Here is a 17743-nt window from a genome sequence, read left to right as displayed (position 1 = left end):
GGTTCGGGAAAATCACACACGCCGCGGAGCGGCTGGTCCCGTGAGCTATGGCTGCTGGGCCTGTGCGTCCACAGCCTGTGCTCTGCAATGGGAGTAGCCATGGCAGTGAGTGGCCCACGTACCGCAAAAAATAAAAAAAAAAACACAGACTGGCAATCCTACACTCCAGCAATATTTATCATAGCCAACACTTGGAAGCTGTGAAAATGTCCATCAACAGAGGAATGCACAAAGAAAAAGTGGTCCATGTACACAATGGAATATGACTCCAATAAAAAAAATATAAATTCAATGTAGAAAACAAACATAAGTAAAGAAACATCAGCTTTTCGGGGTTTATCCAGGCACATTCCACTCTAATTTATAACCGAGGAATACCACTGCAAGGTAGTCTGTTTCCCTAGTTAAAAGTTTGGGAAAAGCAGAAATGCTGCCACCCTCTGTCCGTGACCTGCAACAGCAGCTTTAAAAACTGTGCTAAGGGTCACTTCATATGCACCAGTACTGGAGGGCTGTAAATGAAACCTGCCCTCAAAACGTCTTGAGGGGCGTAATGGCCAAAATCTTTCTAAATGTCACACATACTTCAAGAAAACAGTTTGAAGAGGTAAGCTGTACGCACAGCTTGAAGACAAAAAGGACATGCCAGAAAGCTCAATTTCAATGGATTATGAGACGCAGGCAAATCCAACCACAAATATGGACCAGCTCACACTAGTCAGAATAAACCTCAGCAAAAAAACTACAAACAATAAATGCTGAAGGTGTTGTGCAGAAGTGCATACCCTCAACGTTAAGTGGGACGTGACCTGGTAAGAGCCACTAATGAGAACAGAATGGAGGTGCCTTTACAAGGTAAACATTTTGCTACCATATGATCCAGCAGGCCCACTCCTGGGCCTATAACCTAAGAAGACAGAATTGGAAAGACACAGGCAGGCAAATGTGCATTGCCGCAGCATTACAATAGCCAAGTCATGGAAGCAACCAAAAAGTCCATCAACAGATGAGTGGACAAAGAAGAACTGGTACATGTACAGACAGAGTATTAGCCAAGGAAATAAAGGACATGATGCCATTTGCAGCACCGTAGATGAGTCTAGAGGTAATCACACAACTTGTAGTATGTCAGAAAGAGAAAGACACATATCCTATGATATCACTTATAGGTATTACCTATAAATTCATACCAGTGAAGATATTTCCACAGAGAAGGCCAACCACAGATTCATTAAAGAAACTTATTATGGTTCCCCAATGGAAATTTGTGAGGATTGGATACATTAGCATATCAGGGTTAACAGACGTATACAAACACAGGGGAAATATATAATCACCAAAGACCTACGGAATACCAAGAGAAGACTACTCAACGTTCTGTCATAACGTACATGGGAAAAGGATTCCAGGAAGAAAAGACATATGTGTATGTGTCAAAGAACCACATCTTGTACACCTAGAACAAGCCAAACTTTGTAATCAAACTTGCTGTGGTAAACATAAAAATTAAATTTAAAAAAATGAACAAGAAGTAGGGAGACATCTACTTAAGGGGCTTTTTCCTGGCACATTCCATTCTAAATTACAACCTAGAACACGACTTCCATTGAGGCTCTGTTGCCCTAGTCACCAGATTTGGTAAAGTAGAACTGCTGCCACCTTGTGGGCGTTTCACACAACAGCAGCTTTCATCCCAGCATCAATGGTCAGTTGATATTCAAAATACTTGCAGGCCTGTAAATCACACCTGCCCGGAAAACCAATCCTGGGGTCGTATGTCGACCAAAAAATTCAAAAGGCGTCCATATTTCAAACCGACAGTTTCAAGAGGCATAATTTATGCACATTTGTCTTCTGTTTCTTTTTCTTTATTTCTTTTTTCTTAAAAAAACGGGAATGGAAAAAGGCTGAACAGCAGGAATTAATAAAGCCATGCAAATCCAGTGTACACAAACGTTCACCTCACAGCCGTCAGAATGATCATCAGTAAAAAATGTCTACAAACAATAAAGGCTGAAGGGGTTTTAGAGAACTGCGTACCCTTTAGCTGCCGGTGGGATGTAACCTGGTAAGAGCCAGTAGTGAGAGCAGAATGGAGGTGCGTTTAAGGGTAATAATGGAGCTACCATGTGATGTGGTAGGCCCACTCATGGGACTATCACTGGAGTAGACCAGAATCAAAAAGACACAGGTGGGCAATCCCGCACTGCAGCAAAATGTACCATAGCCAGGACCTGGAAGAAACCAAAATGTCCATCAACAGAAAAATGCACCAAGAAGAAGTCGCCCATGTACACAATGGAATATTAGCCATGAAAAAGCACAGAACTGTGCCGTTGGCACCACCATAGAAGGACCAAGAGATAATCACCCAACTTGAAGTAAGAAAGCAACCGAAAGGCCGACATCCTATGACGTCACTTATAGGTGTTACCTAAAAATTGATACTCATGAAATAATCCCCAAGAGAAGGACACACATAAATTCAGAACACCAAATTATGTTTAACCAAATGGAAAGGTGTAAGGATTGTATGAATTAGGATATGGGGGTTAACAGACATATACTAATACATAGGAAATATATAATCACAAAATACCTAGGGAATACGAAGAGCGGTCTACTCAACACTCTATAATAACATACACGGGAAAGGATCCAAAGAGGAATAGACAGATACACTGATAGGATGAACCAGAAACTGTACACCTAGGAGAATCTACATTTTGATCAAATTTGCTCTGATAATTTAAAAAATTAAATTTAAATAACAAACAACAATTTAGGAGATATAAGCCCTTGGGTGTTTGCGCTGGCACATTCCACTCTAATTCGCAGCTTACTAACACGATTGCCAGGAAAGCTCTGTGGCCCAAAAACCCAGAGTTGGAAATGAAGAAAGGCTGCCGCCTCGTGGCCGTTTCCCACAAGAGCGGCTTTAAACCCACAGCTAATGGTCACTTAACATTCACAAGGATTCAGGGCTGTAAAGGACACCTGCCCTAAAAAATTGTGCGGAGGTAGGGAATGGCCAAAAAGTTTCAAAACTCTCAAATTTTTCAAGGAGATTGTATGGAGGGCTAAGTTTTACTCACTCACTTTCAAAAAAGAGGAAAATGGATAAAAGCTCCACATCAGTAATTATTAGACTCATGCAGATCTAACCTCCAAAAAGGTTTCAACTCACACATGTCAACTACCATCAACTAAAAGTCTACAAACATTACATGCTGAAGGGGTTTTAGAGAACTGTGTACCCTCTAGCTGCTGGTGAGATGTAAAGTGGTGACAGCCAATAATGAGAATAGAAAGGAGCTGCGTTTAAAAGTAAAAATTGAGCCACCATTCCGTTCAGCAGGCCCACCGCTGAGACTCTCACCTGACAAGTCCAGAGTCGAGAAGGCACAGGCTTCAACAGCTGCACTGCAGGAATTTTCACAATAGCCAAGACACGGAAGCAACCAAAATGTCCATCACCATATCAGTTGAAAAAGAAGAAGTGGTTCATGTACACAATAGAATATTAGCCATGAAAAACAATGAAACACTGCTCTTTGAGGCACCATAGTTGAGCCTAGAGATAATCACAGAACATGAGGTAAGTCGGAAAGCAAAAGACATATCCTATGATATCACTTATAGGCGTTATCGAACAACTGACACAAATGAACTTATTTGCACAGAGAAAGACACTCACACACTTAGAAAACAAACTATGCTTGTCTAAAAGGAAAGGTGGGGGGAATGGAAAAATTAGAGATTAGGGTTACCATACGTGTACAAATACCTAATAAATACATATATCAAAAGACCGACCGTATAGTAAGGGAGGTCTATGGAACACTCTGCCATAATTTACATGGGAAGTGGATCTGTACATGAATATATATAGATATAGATATAGATATAGATAGATATATATATGTTATGCACAAATGAACCAGATTGTCTACACCTAGCACAAACAATATTCTAATCATTACCCCAATTAAAAAAAACTAAAACAACAAACAGGAAATAATGTAACATAAACTTATGGGGGTTTCTCCTGGCACATTCCATTTCAATTTACAACTTAGGAACAGGGATTCCAGAAGGGCTCTGCTGCCCTAGTAACCAGATTTGGGAATGGAGAAATGCTGCCGCCTAGTGGCCGTTTACCACAACAGCAGCTTTAAACGCAGTGCTAATGGTCACTAAATATTCACACTCATTACAGGCCTGTGAATGACACCTGCCCTCAAAAACAGTCCTGGGGGCGAATATTGACCAAAACATCAATTTTGAGGGCAACCTTTCAAGAAGACAATTTCAGGACGTTAATTGTATTCTCCATTTTTTTCATTTTTTCTTTAACAGAAATTTTAAAAGGTGTGGGAAAATGAACCTTAGAAAGAATTAAAGACATGCAAATCCAAATTACAAAAGTCCTATCAGCTCACACCAGTCAGAATGGCCATCAGCAAAAATTCTGCAAACAATAAATGCTGAAGGGGTTGTGGAGAAATGCCTAGCCTTGGTTCAATGTGGGACATGGTAAGAGCCAGTAAGGAAAACACAAAGGAGGTGCCTTGAAAACGTAAATACTGAGCTACCATTCAATCAAGCATGCCCACTGCTGGGCCTATCGACTGAGAGGATGAGAATCAAAAAGACACAGGCTGGACTTCACGAGTGGCACAGTGGTTGACGGTCTTCCACCGAAGAAGGGGACACGGGTTCATGCCCTGGTTCGGGAAAATCACACACGCCGTGGAGCGGCTGGTCCCGTGAGCTATGGCTGCTGGGCCTGTGCGTCCAGAGCCTGTGCTCTGCAATGGGAGTAGCCATGGCAGTGAGTGGCCCACGTACCGCAAAAAATAAAAAAAAAAACACAGACTGGCAATCCTACACTCCAGCAATATTTATCATAGCCAACACTTGGAAGCTATGAAAATGTCCATCAACAGAGGAATGCACAAAGAAAAAGTGGTCCATGTACACAATGGAATATGACTCCAATAAAAAAATATAAACTCAATGTAGAAAACAAACATAAGTAAAGAAACATCAGCTTTTCGGGGTTTATCCAGGCACATTCCACTCTAATTTATAACCGAGGAATACCACTGCAAGGTAGTCTGTTTCCCTAGTTAAAAGTTTGGGAAAAGCAGAAATGCTGCCACCCTCTGTCCGTGACCTGCAACAGCAGCTTTAAAAACTGTGCTAAGGGTCACTTCATATGCACCAGTACTGGAGGGCTGTAAATGAAACCTGCCCTCAAAACGTCTTGAGGGGCGTAATGGCCAAAATCTTTCTAAATGTCACACATACTTCAAGAAAACTGTTTGAAGAGGTAAGCTGTACGCACAGCTTGAAGACAAAAAGGACATGCCAGAAAGCTCAATTTCAATGGATTATGAGACGCAGGCAAATCCAACCACAAACATGGACCAGCTCACACTAGTCAGAATAAACCTCAGCAAAAAAACTACAAACAATAAATGCTGAAGGTGTTGTGCAGAAGTGCATACCCTCAACGTTAAGTGGGACGTGACCTGGTAAGAGCCACTAATGAGAACAGAATGGAGGTGCCTTTACAAGGTAAACATTTTGCTACCATATGATCCAGCAGGCCCACTCCTGGGCCTATAACCTAAGAAGACAGAATTGGAAAGACACAGGCAGGCAAATGTGCATTGCCGCAGCATTACAATAGCCAAGTCATGGAAGCAACCAAAAAGTCCATCAACAGATGAGTGGACAAAGAAGAACTGGTACATGTACAGACAGAGTATTAGCCAAGGAAATAAAGAACACGATGCCATTTGCAGCACCGTAGATGAGTCTAGAGGTAATCACACAACTTGTAGTATGTCAGAAAGAGAAAGACACATATCCTATGATATCACTTATAGGTATTACCTATAAATTCATACCAGTGAAGATATTTCCACAGAGAAGGCCAACCACAGATTCATTAAACAAACTTATGGTTCCCCAATGGAAATTTGTGAGGATTGGATACATTAGCATATCAGGGTTAACAGACGTATACAAACACAGGGGAAATATATAATCACCAAAGACCTACGGAATACCAAGAGAAGACTACTCAACGTTCTGTCATAACGTACATGGGAAAAGGATTCCAGGAAGAAAAGACATATGTGTATGTGTCAAAGAACCACATCTTGCACACCTAGAACAAGCCAAACTTTGTAATCAAACTTGCTGTGGTAAACATAAAAATTAAATTTAAAAAAATGAACAAGAAGTAGGGAGACATCTACTTAAGGGGCTTTTTCCTGGCACATTCCATTCTAAATTACAACCTAGAACACGACTTCCATTGAGGCTCTGTTGCCCTAGTCACCAGATTTGGTAAAGCAGAACTGCTGCCAACTTGTGGGCGTTTCACACAACAGCAGCTTTCATCCCAGCATCAATGGTCAGTTGATATTCAAAATAATTGCAGGCCTGTAAATCACACCTGCCCGGAAAACCAATCCTGGGGTCGTATGTCGACCAAAAAATTCAAAAGGCGTCCATATTTCAAACCGACAGTTTCAAGAGGCATAATTTATGCACATTTGTCTTCTGTTTCTTTTTCTTTATTTCTTTTTTCTTAAAAAAACGGGAATGGAAAAAGGCTGAACAGCAGGAATTAATAAAGCCATGCAAATCCAGTGTACACAAACGTTCACCTCACAGCCGTCAGAATGATCATCAGTAAAAAATGTCTACAAACAATAAAGGCTGAAGGGGTTTTAGAGAACTGCGTACCCTTTAGCTGCCGGTGGGATGTAACCTGGTAAGAGCCAGTAGTGAGAGCAGAATGGAGGTGCGTTTAAGGGTAATAATGGAGCTACCATGTGATGTGGTAGGCCCACTCATGGGACTATCACTGGTGTAGACCAGAATCAAAAAGACACAGGCGGGCAATCACGCACTGCAGCAAAATGTACCATAGCCAGGACCTGGAAGAAACCAAAATGTCCATCAACAGAAAAATGCACCAAGAAGAAGTCGCCCATGTACACAATGGAATATTAGCCATGAAAAAGCACAGAACTGTGCCGTTGGCACCACCATAGAAGGACCAAGAGATAATCACCCAACTTGAAGTAAGAAAGCAACCGAAAGGCCGACATCCTATGACGTCACTTATAGGTGTTACCTAAAAATTGATACTCATGAAATAATCTCCAAGAGAAGGACACACATAGATTCAGAAAACCAAATTATGTTTAACCAAATGGAATGGTGTAAGGATTGTATGAATTAGGATATGGGGGTTAACAGACATATACTAATACATAGGAAATATATAATCACAAAATACCTAGGGAATACGAAGAGCGGTCTACTCAACACTCTATAATAACATACACGGGAAAGGATCCAAACAGGAATAGACAGATACACTGATAGGATGAACCAGAAACTGTACACCTAGGAGAATCTACATTTTGATCAAATTTGCTCTGATAATTTAAAAAATTAAATTTAAATAACAAACAACAATTTAGGAGATATAAGCCCTTGGGTGTTTGCGCTGGCACATTCCACTCTAATTCGCAGCTTACTAACACGATTGCCAGGAAAGCTCTGTTGCCCAAAAACCCAGAGTTGGAAATGAAGAAATGCTGCCACCTCGTGGCCGTTTCCCACAAGAGCGGCTTTAAACCCACAGCTAATGGTCACTTAACATTCACAAGGATTCAGGGCTGTAAAGGACACCTGCCCTAAAAAATTGTGCGGAGGTAGGGAATGGCCAAAAAGTTTCAAAACTCTCAAATTTTTCAAGGAGATTGTATGGAGGGCTAAGTTTTACTCACTCACTTTCAAAAAAGAGGAAAATGGATAAAAGCTCCACATCAGTAATTATTACACTCATGCAGATCTAACCTCCAAAAAGGTTTCAACTCACACATGTCAACTACCATCAACTAAAAGTCTACAAACATTACATGCTGAAGGGGTTTTAGAGAACTGTGTACCCTCTAGCTGCTGGTGAGATGTAAAGTGGTGACAGCCAATAATGAGAATAGAAAGGAGCTGCGTTTAAAAGTAAAAATTGAGCCACCATTCCGTTCAGCAGGTCCACTGCTGAGACTCTCACCTGACAAGTCCAGAGTCGAGAAGGCACAGGCTTCAACAGCTGCACTGCAGGAATTTTCACAATAGCCAAGACACGGAAGCAACCAAAATGTCCATCACCATATCAGTTGAAAAAGAAGAAGTGGTTCATGTACACAATAGAATATTAGCCATGAAAAACAATGAAACACTGCTCTTTGAGGCACCATAGTTGAGCCTAGAGATAATCACAGAACATGAGGTAAGTCGGAAAGCAAAAGACATATCCTATGATATCACTTATAGGTGTTATCGAACAACTGACACAAATGAACTTATTTGCACAGAGAAAGACACTCACACACTTAGAAAACAAACTATGCTTGTCTAAAAGGAAAGGTGGGGGGAATGGAAAAATTAGAGATTAGGGTTACCATACGTGTACAAATACCTAATAAATACATATATCAAAAGACCGACCGTATAGTAAGGGAGGTCTATGGAACACTCTGCCATAATTTACATGGGAAGTGGATCTGTACATGAATATATATAGATATAGATATAGATATAGATATAGATAGATATATATATGTTATGCACAAATGAACCAGATTGTCTACACCTAGCACAAACAATATTCTAATCATTACCCCAATTAAAAAAAACTAAAACAACAAACAGGAAATAATGTAACATAAACTTATGGGGGTTTCTCCTGGCACATTCCATTTCAATTTACAACTTAGGAACAGGGATTCCAGAAGGGCTCTGCTGCCCTAGTAACCAGATTTGGGAATGGAGAAATGCTGCCGCCTAGTGGCCGTTTACCACAACAGCAGCTTTAAACGCAGTGCTAATGGTCACTAAATATTCACACTCATTACAGGCCTGTGAATGACACCTGCCCTCAAAAACAGTCCTGGGGGCGAATATTGACCAAAACATCAATTTTGAGGGAAACCTTTCAAGAAGACAATTTCAGGACGTTAATTGTATTCTCCATTTTTTTCATTTTTTCTTTAACAGAAATTTTAAAAGGTGTGGGAAAATGAACCTTAGAAAGAATTAAAGACATGCAAATCCAAATTACAAAAGTCCTATCAGCTCACACCAGTCAGAATGGCCATCAGCAAAAATTCTGCAAACAATAAATGCTGAAGGGGTTGTGGAGAAATGCCTAGCCTTGGTTCAATGTGGGACATGGTAAGAGCCAGTAAGGAAAACACAAAGGAGGTGCCTTGAAAAGGTAAATACTGAGCTACCATTCAATCAAGCATGCCCACTGCTGGGCCTATCGACTGAGAGGATGAGAATCAAAAAGACACAGGCTGGACTTCACTAGTGGCACAGTGGTTGACGGTCTTCCACCGAAGAAGGGGACACGGGTTCATGCCCTGGTTCGGGAAAATCACACACGCCGCGGAGCGGCTGGTCCCGTGAGCTATGGCTGCTGGGCCTGTGCGTCCAGAGCCTGTGCTCTGCAATGGGAGTAGCCATGGCAGTGAGTGGCCCACGTACCGCAAAAAATAAAAAAAAAACACAGACTGGCAATCCTACACTCCAGCAATATTTATCATAGCCAACACTTGGAAGCTATGAAAATGTCCATCAACAGAGGAATGCACAAAGAAAAAGTGGTCCATGTACACAATGGAATATGACTCCAATAAAAAAATATAAATTCAATGTAGAAAACAAACATAAGTAAAGACACATCAGCTTTTCGGGGTATATCCAGGCACATTCCACTCTAATTTATAACCGAGGAATACCACTGCAAGGTAGTCTGTTTCCCTAGTTAAAAGTTTGGGAAAAGCAGAAATGCTGCCACCCTCTGTCCGTGACCTGCAACAGTAGCTTTAAAAACTGTGCTAAGGGTCACTTCATATGCACCAGTACTGGAGGGCTGTAAATGAAACCTGCCCTCAAAACGTCTTGAGGGGCGTAATGGCCAAAATCTTTCTAAATGTCACACATACTTCAAGAAAACAGTTTGAAGAGGTAAGCTGTACGCACAGCTTGAAGACAAAAAGGACATGACAGAAAGCTCAATTTCAATGGATTATGAGACGCAGGCAAATCCAACCACAAACATGGACCAGCTCACACTAGTCAGAATAAACCTCAGCAAAAAAACTACAAACAATAAATGCTGAAGGTGTTGTGCAGAAGTGCATACCCTCAACGTTAAGTGGGACGTGACCTGGTAAGAGCCACTAATGAGAACAGAATGGAGGTGCCTTTACAAGGTAAACATTTTGCTACCATATGATCCAGCAGGCCCACTCCTGGGCCTATAACCTAAGAAGACAGAATTGGAAAGACACAGGCAGGCAAATGTGCATTGCCGCAGCATTACAATAGCCAAGTCATGGAAGCAACCAAAAAGTCCATCAACAGATGAGTGGACAAAGAAGAACTGGTACATGTACAGACAGAGTATTAGCCAAGGAAATAAAGGACACGATGCCATTTGCAGCACCGTAGATGAGTCTAGAGGTAATCACACAACTTGTAGTATGTCAGAAAGAGAAAAGACACATATCCTATGATATCACTTATAGGTATTACCTATAAATTCATACCAGTGAAGATATTTCCACAGAGAAGGCCAACCACAGATTCATTAAACAAACTTATGGTTCCCCAATGGAAATTTGTGAGGATTGGATACATTAGCATATCAGGGTTAACAGACGTATACAAACACAGGGGAAATATATAATCACCAAAGACCTACGGAATACCAAGAGAAGACTACTCAACGTTCTGTCATAACGTACATGGGAAAAGGATTCCAGGAAGAAAAGACATATGTGTATGTGTCAAAGAACCACATCTTGCACACCTAGAACAAGCCAAACTTTGTAATCAAACTTGCTGTGGTAAACATAAAAATTAAATTTAAAAAAATGAACAAGAAGTAGGGAGACATCTACTTAAGGGGCTTTTTCCTGGCACATTCCATTCTAAATTACAACCTAGAACACGACTTCCATTGAGGCTCTGTTGCCCTAGTCACCAGATTTGGTAAAGTAGAACTGCTGCCACCTTGTGGGCGTTTCACACAACAGCAGCTTTCATCCCAGCATCAATGGTCAGTTGATATTCAAAATACTTGCAGGCCTGTAAATCACACCTGCCCGGAAAACCAATCCTGGGGTCGTATGTCGACCAAAAAATTCAAAAGGCGTCCATATTTCAAACCGACAGTTTCAAGAGGCATAATTTATGCACATTTGTCTTCTGTTTCTTTTTCTTTATTTCTTTTTTCTTAAAAAAACGGGAATGGAAAAAGGCTGAACAGCAGGAATTAATAAAGCCATGCAAATCCAGTGTACACAAACGTTCACCTCACAGCCGTCAGAATGATCATCAGTAAAAAATGTCTACAAACAATAAAGGCTGAAGGGGTTTTAGAGAACTGCGTACCCTTTAGCTGCCGGTGGGATGTAACCTGGTAAGAGCCAGTAGTGAGAGCAGAATGGAGGTGCGTTTAAGGGTAATAATGGAGCTACCATGTGATGTGGTAGGCCCACTCATGGGACTATCACTGGAGTAGACCAGAATCAAAAAGACACAGGTGGGCAATCCCGCACTGCAGCAAAATGTACCATAGCCAGGACCTGGAAGAAACCAAAATGTCCATCAACAGAAAAATGCACCAAGAAGAAGTCGCCCATGTACACAATGGAATATTAGCCATGAAAAAGCACAGAACTGTGCCGTTGGCACCACCATAGAAGGACCAAGAGATAATCACCCAACTTGAAGTAAGAAAGCAACCGAAAGGCCGACATCCTATGACGTCACTTATAGGTGTTACCTAAAAATTGATACTCATGAAATAATCCCCAAGAGAAGGACACACATAAATTCAGAACACCAAATTATGTTTAACCAAATGGAAAGGTGTAAGGATTGTATGAATTAGGATATGGGGGTTAACAGACATATACTAATACATAGGAAATATATAATCACAAAATACCTAGGGAATACGAAGAGCGGTCTACTCAACACTCTATAATAACATACACGGGAAAGGATCCAAACAGGAATAGACAGATACACTGATAGGATGAACCAGAAACTGTACACCTAGGAGAATCTACATTTTGATCAAATTTGCTCTGATAATTTAAAAAATTAAATTTAAATAACAAACAACAATTTAGGAGATATAAGCCCTTGGGTGTTTGCGCTGGCACATTCCACTCTAATTCGCAGCTTACTAACACGATTGCCAGGAAAGCTCTGTGGCCCAAAAACCCAGAGTTGGAAATGAAGAAAGGCTGCCGCCTCGTGGCCGTTTCCCACAAGAGCGGCTTTAAACCCACAGCTAATGGTCACTTAACATTCACAAGGATTCAGGGCTGTAAAGGACACCTGCCCTAAAAAATTGTGCGGAGGTAGGGAATGGCCAAAAAGTTTCAAAACTCTCAAATTTTTCAAGGAGATTGTATGGAGGGCTAAGTTTTACTCACTCACTTTCAAAAAAGAGGAAAATGGATAAAAGCTCCACATCAGTAATTATTACACTCATGCAGATCTAACCTCCAAAAAGGTTTCAACTCACACATGTCAACTACCATCAACTAAAAGTCTACAAACATTACATGCTGAAGGGGTTTTAGAGAACTGTGTACCCTCTAGCTGCTGGTGAGATGTAAAGTGGTGACAGCCAATAATGAGAATAGAAAGGAGCTGCGTTTAAAAGTAAAAATTGAGCCACCATTCCGTTCAGCAGGCCCACCACTGAGACTCTCACCTGACAAGTCCAGAGTCGAGAAGGCACAGGCTTCAACAGCTGCACTGCAGGAATTTTCACAATAGCCAAGACACGGAAGCAACCAAAATGTCCATCACCATATCAGTTGAAAAAGAAGAAGTGGTTCATGTACACAATAGAATATTAGCCATGAAAAACAATGAAACACTGCTCTTTGAGGCACCATAGTTGAGCCTAGAGATAATCACAGAACATGAGGTAAGTCGGAAAGCAAAAGACATATCCTATGATATCACTTATAGGCGTTATCGAACAACTGACACAAATGAACTTATTTGCACAGAGAAAGACACTCACACACTTAGAAAACAAACTATGCTTGTCTAAAAGGAAAGGTGGGGGGAATGGAAAAATTAGAGATTAGGGTTACCATACGTGTACAAATACCTAATAAATACATATATCAAAAGACCGACCGTATAGTAAGGGAGGTCTATGGAACACTCTGCCATAATTTACATGGGAAGTGGATCTGTAGATGAATATATATAGATATAGATATAGATATAGATATAGATAGATATATATATGTTATGCACAAATGAACCAGATTGTCTACACCTAGCACAAACAATATTCTAATCATTACCCCAATTAAAAAAAACTAAAACAACAAACAGGAAATAATGTAACATAAACTTATGGGGGTTTCTCCTGGCACATTCCATTTCAATTTACAACTTAGGAACAGGGATTCCAGAAGGGCTCTGCTGCCCTAGTAACCAGATTTGGGAATGGAGAAATGCTGCCGCCTAGTGGCCGTTTACCACAACAGCAGCTTTAAACGCAGTGCTAATGGTCACTAAATATTCACACTCATTACAGGCCTGTGAATGACACCTGCCCTCAAAAACAGTCCTGGGGGCGAATATTGACCAAAACATCAATTTTGAGGGCAACCTTTCAAGAAGACAATTTCAGGACGTTAATTGTATTCTCCATTTTTTTCATTTTTTCTTTAACAGAAATTTTAAAAGGTGTGGGAAAATGAACCTTAGAAAGAATTAAAGACATGCAAATCCAAATTACAAAAGTCCTATCAGCTCACACCAGTCAGAATGGCCATCAGCAAAAATTCTGCAAACAATAAATGCTGAAGGGGTTGTGGAGAAATGCCTAGCCTTGGTTCAATGTGGGACATGGTAAGAGCCAGTAAGGAAAACACAAAGGAGGTGCCTTGAAAAGGTAAATACTGAGCTACCATTCAATCAAGCATGCCCACTGCTGGGCCTATCGACTGAGAGGATGAGAATCAAAAAGACACAGGCTGGACTTCACGAGTGGCACAGTGGTTGACGGTCTTCCACCGAAGAAGGGGACACGGGTTCATGCCCTGGTTCGGGAAAATCACACACGCCGCGGAGCGGCTGGTCCCGTGAGCTATGGCTGCTGGGCCTGTGCGTCCAGAGCCTGTGCTCTGCAATGGGAGTAGCCATGGCAGTGAGTGGCCCACGTACCGCAAAAAATAAAAAAAAAACACAGACTGGCAATCCTACACTCCAGCAATATTTATCATAGCCAACACTTGGAAGCTATGAAAATGTCCATCAACAGAGGAATGCACAAAGAAAAAGTGGTCCATGTACACAATGGAATATGACTCCAATAAAAAAATATAAACTCAATGTAGAAAACAAACATAAGTAAAGAAACATCAGCTTTTCGGGGTTTATCCAGGCACATTCCACTCTAATTTATAACCGAGGAATACCACTGCAAGGTAGTCTGTTTCCCTAGTTAAAAGTTTGGGAAAAGCAGAAATGCTGCCACCCTCTGTCCGTGACCTGCAACAGCAGCTTTAAAAACTGTGCTAAGGGTCACTTCATATGCACCAGTACTGGAGGGCTGTAAATGAAACCTGCCCTCAAAACGTCTTGAGGGGCGTAATGGCCAAAATCTTTCTAAATGTCACACATACTTCAAGAAAACTGTTTGAAGAGGTAAGCTGTACGCACAGCTTGAAGACAAAAAGGACATGCCAGAAAGCTCAATTTCAATGGATTATGAGACGCAGGCAAATCCAACCACAAACATGGACCAGCTCACACTAGTCAGAATAAACCTCAGCAAAAAAACTACAAACAATAAATGCTGAAGGTGTTGTGCAGAAGTGCATACCCTCAACGTTAAGTGGGACGTGACCTGGTAAGAGCCACTAATGAGAACAGAATGGAGGTGCCTTTACAAGGTAAACATTTTGCTACCATATGATCCAGCAGGCCCACTCCTGGGCCTATAACCTAAGAAGACAGAATTGGAAAGACACAGGCAGGCAAATGTGCATTGCCGCAGCATTACAATAGCCAAGTCATGGAAGCAACCAAAAAGTCCATCAACAGATGAGTGGACAAAGAAGAACTGGTACATGTACAGACAGAGTATTAGCCAAGGAAATAAAGGACACGATGCCATTTGCAGCACCGTAGATGAGTCTAGAGGTAATCACACAACTTGTAGTATGTCAGAAAGAGAAAAGACACATATCCTATGATATCACTTATAGGTATTACCTATAAATTCATACCAGTGAAGATATTTCCACAGAGAAGGCCAACCACAGATTCATTAAACAAACTTATGGTTCCCCAATGGAAATTTGTGAGGATTGGATACATTAGCATATCAGGGTTAACAGACGTATACAAACACAGGGGAAATATATAATCACCAAAGACCTACGGAATACCAAGAGAAGACTACTCAACGTTCTGTCATAACGTACATGGGAAAAGGATTCCAGGAAGAAAAGACATATGTGTATGTGTCAAAGAACCACATCTTGCACACCTAGAACAAGCCAAACTTTGTAATCAAACTTGCTGTGGTAAACATAAAAATTAAATTTAAAAAAATGAACAAGAAGTAGGGAGACATCTACTTAAGGGGCTTTTTCCTGGCACATTCCATTCTAAATTACAACCTAGAACACGACTTCCATTGAGGCTCTGTTGCCCTAGTCACCAGATTTGGTAAAGTAGAACTGCTGCCACCTTGTGGGCGTTTCACACAACAGCAGCTTTCATCCCAGCATCAATGGTCAGTTGATATTCAAAATACTTGCAGGCCTGTAAATCACACCTGCCCGGAAAACCAATCCTGGGGTCGTATGTCGACCAAAAAATTCAAAAGGCGTCCATATTTCAAACCGACAGTTTCAAGAGGCATAATTTATGCACATTTGTCTTCTGTTTCTTTTTCTTTATTTCTTTTTTCTTAAAAAAACGGGAATGGAAAAAGGCTGAACAGCAGGAATTAATAAAGCCATGCAAATCCAGTGTACACAAACGTTCACCTCACAGCCGTCAGAATGATCATCAGTAAAAAATGTCTACAAACAATAAAGGCTGAAGGGGTTTTAGAGAACTGCGTACCCTTTAGCTGCCGGTGGGATGTAACCTGGTAAGAGCCAGTAGTGAGAGCAGAATGGAGGTGCGTTTAAGGGTAATAATGGAGCTACCATGTGATGTGGTAGGCCCACTCATGGGACTATCACTGGAGTAGACCAGAATCAAAAAGACACAGGTGGGCAATCCCGCACTGCAGCAAAATGTACCATAGCCAGGACCTGGAAGAAACCAAAATGTCCATCAACAGAAAAATGCACCAAGAAGAAGTCGCCCATGTACACAATGGAATATTAGCCATGAAAAAGCACAGAACTGTGCCGTTGGCACCACCATAGAAGGACCAAGAGATAATCACCCAACTTGAAGTAAGAAAGCAACCGAAAGGCCGACATCCTATGACGTCACTTATAGGTGTTACCTAAAAATTGATACTCATGAAATAATCCCCAAGAGAAGGACACACATAAATTCAGAACACCAAATTATGTTTAACCAAATGGAAAGGTGTAAGGATTGTATGAATTAGGATATGGGGGTTAACAGACATATACTAATACATAGGAAATATATAATCACAAAATACCTAGGGAATACGAAGAGCGGTCTACTCAACACTCTATAATAACATACACGGGAAAGGATCCAAACAGGAATAGACAGATACACTGATAGGATGAACCAGAAACTGTACACCTAGGAGAATCTACATTTTGATCAAATTTGCTCTGATAATTTAAAAAATTAAATTTAAATAACAAACAACAATTTAGGAGATATAAGCCCTTGGGTGTTTGCGCTGGCACATTCCACTCTAATTCGCAGCTTACTAACACGATTGCCAGGAAAGCTCTGTGGCCCAAAAACCCAGAGTTGGAAATGAAGAAAGGCTGCCGCCTCGTGGCCGTTTCCCACAAGAGCGGCTTTAAACCCACAGCTAATGGTCACTTAACATTCACAAGGATTCAGGGCTGTAAAGGACACCTGCCCTAAAAAATTGTGCGGAGGTAGGGAATGGCCAAAAAGTTTCAAAACTCTCAAATTTTTCAAGGAGATTGTATGGAGGGCTAAGTTTTACTCACTCACTTTCAAAAAAGAGGAAAATGGATAAAAGCTCCACATCAGTAATTATTACACTCATGCAGATCTAACCTCCAAAAAGGTTTCAACTCACACATGTCAACTACCATCAACTAAAAGTCTACAAACATTACATGCTGAAGGGGTTTTAGAGAACTGTGTACCCTCTAGCTGCTGGTGAGATGTAAAGTGGTGACAGCCAATAATGAGAATAGAAAGGAGCTGCGTTTAAAAGTAAAAATTGAGCCACCATTCCGTTCAGCAGGCCCACCACTGAGACTCTCACCTGACAAGTCCAGAGTCGAGAAGGCACAGGCTTCAACAGCTGCACTGCAGGAATTTTCACAATAGCCAAGACACGGAAGCAACCAAAATGTCCATCACCATATCAGTTGAAAAAGAAGAAGTGGTTCATGTACACAATAGAATATTAGCCATGAAAAACAATGAAACACTGCTCTTT

Source organism: Mesoplodon mirus (assembly GCF_964341445.2).
Source record: "Mesoplodon mirus genome assembly, chromosome: X".
Classification (NCBI taxonomy): domain Eukaryota; kingdom Metazoa; phylum Chordata; class Mammalia; order Artiodactyla; family Ziphiidae; genus Mesoplodon; species Mesoplodon mirus.
Note: the sequence above shows the minus strand (reverse complement) of the source record.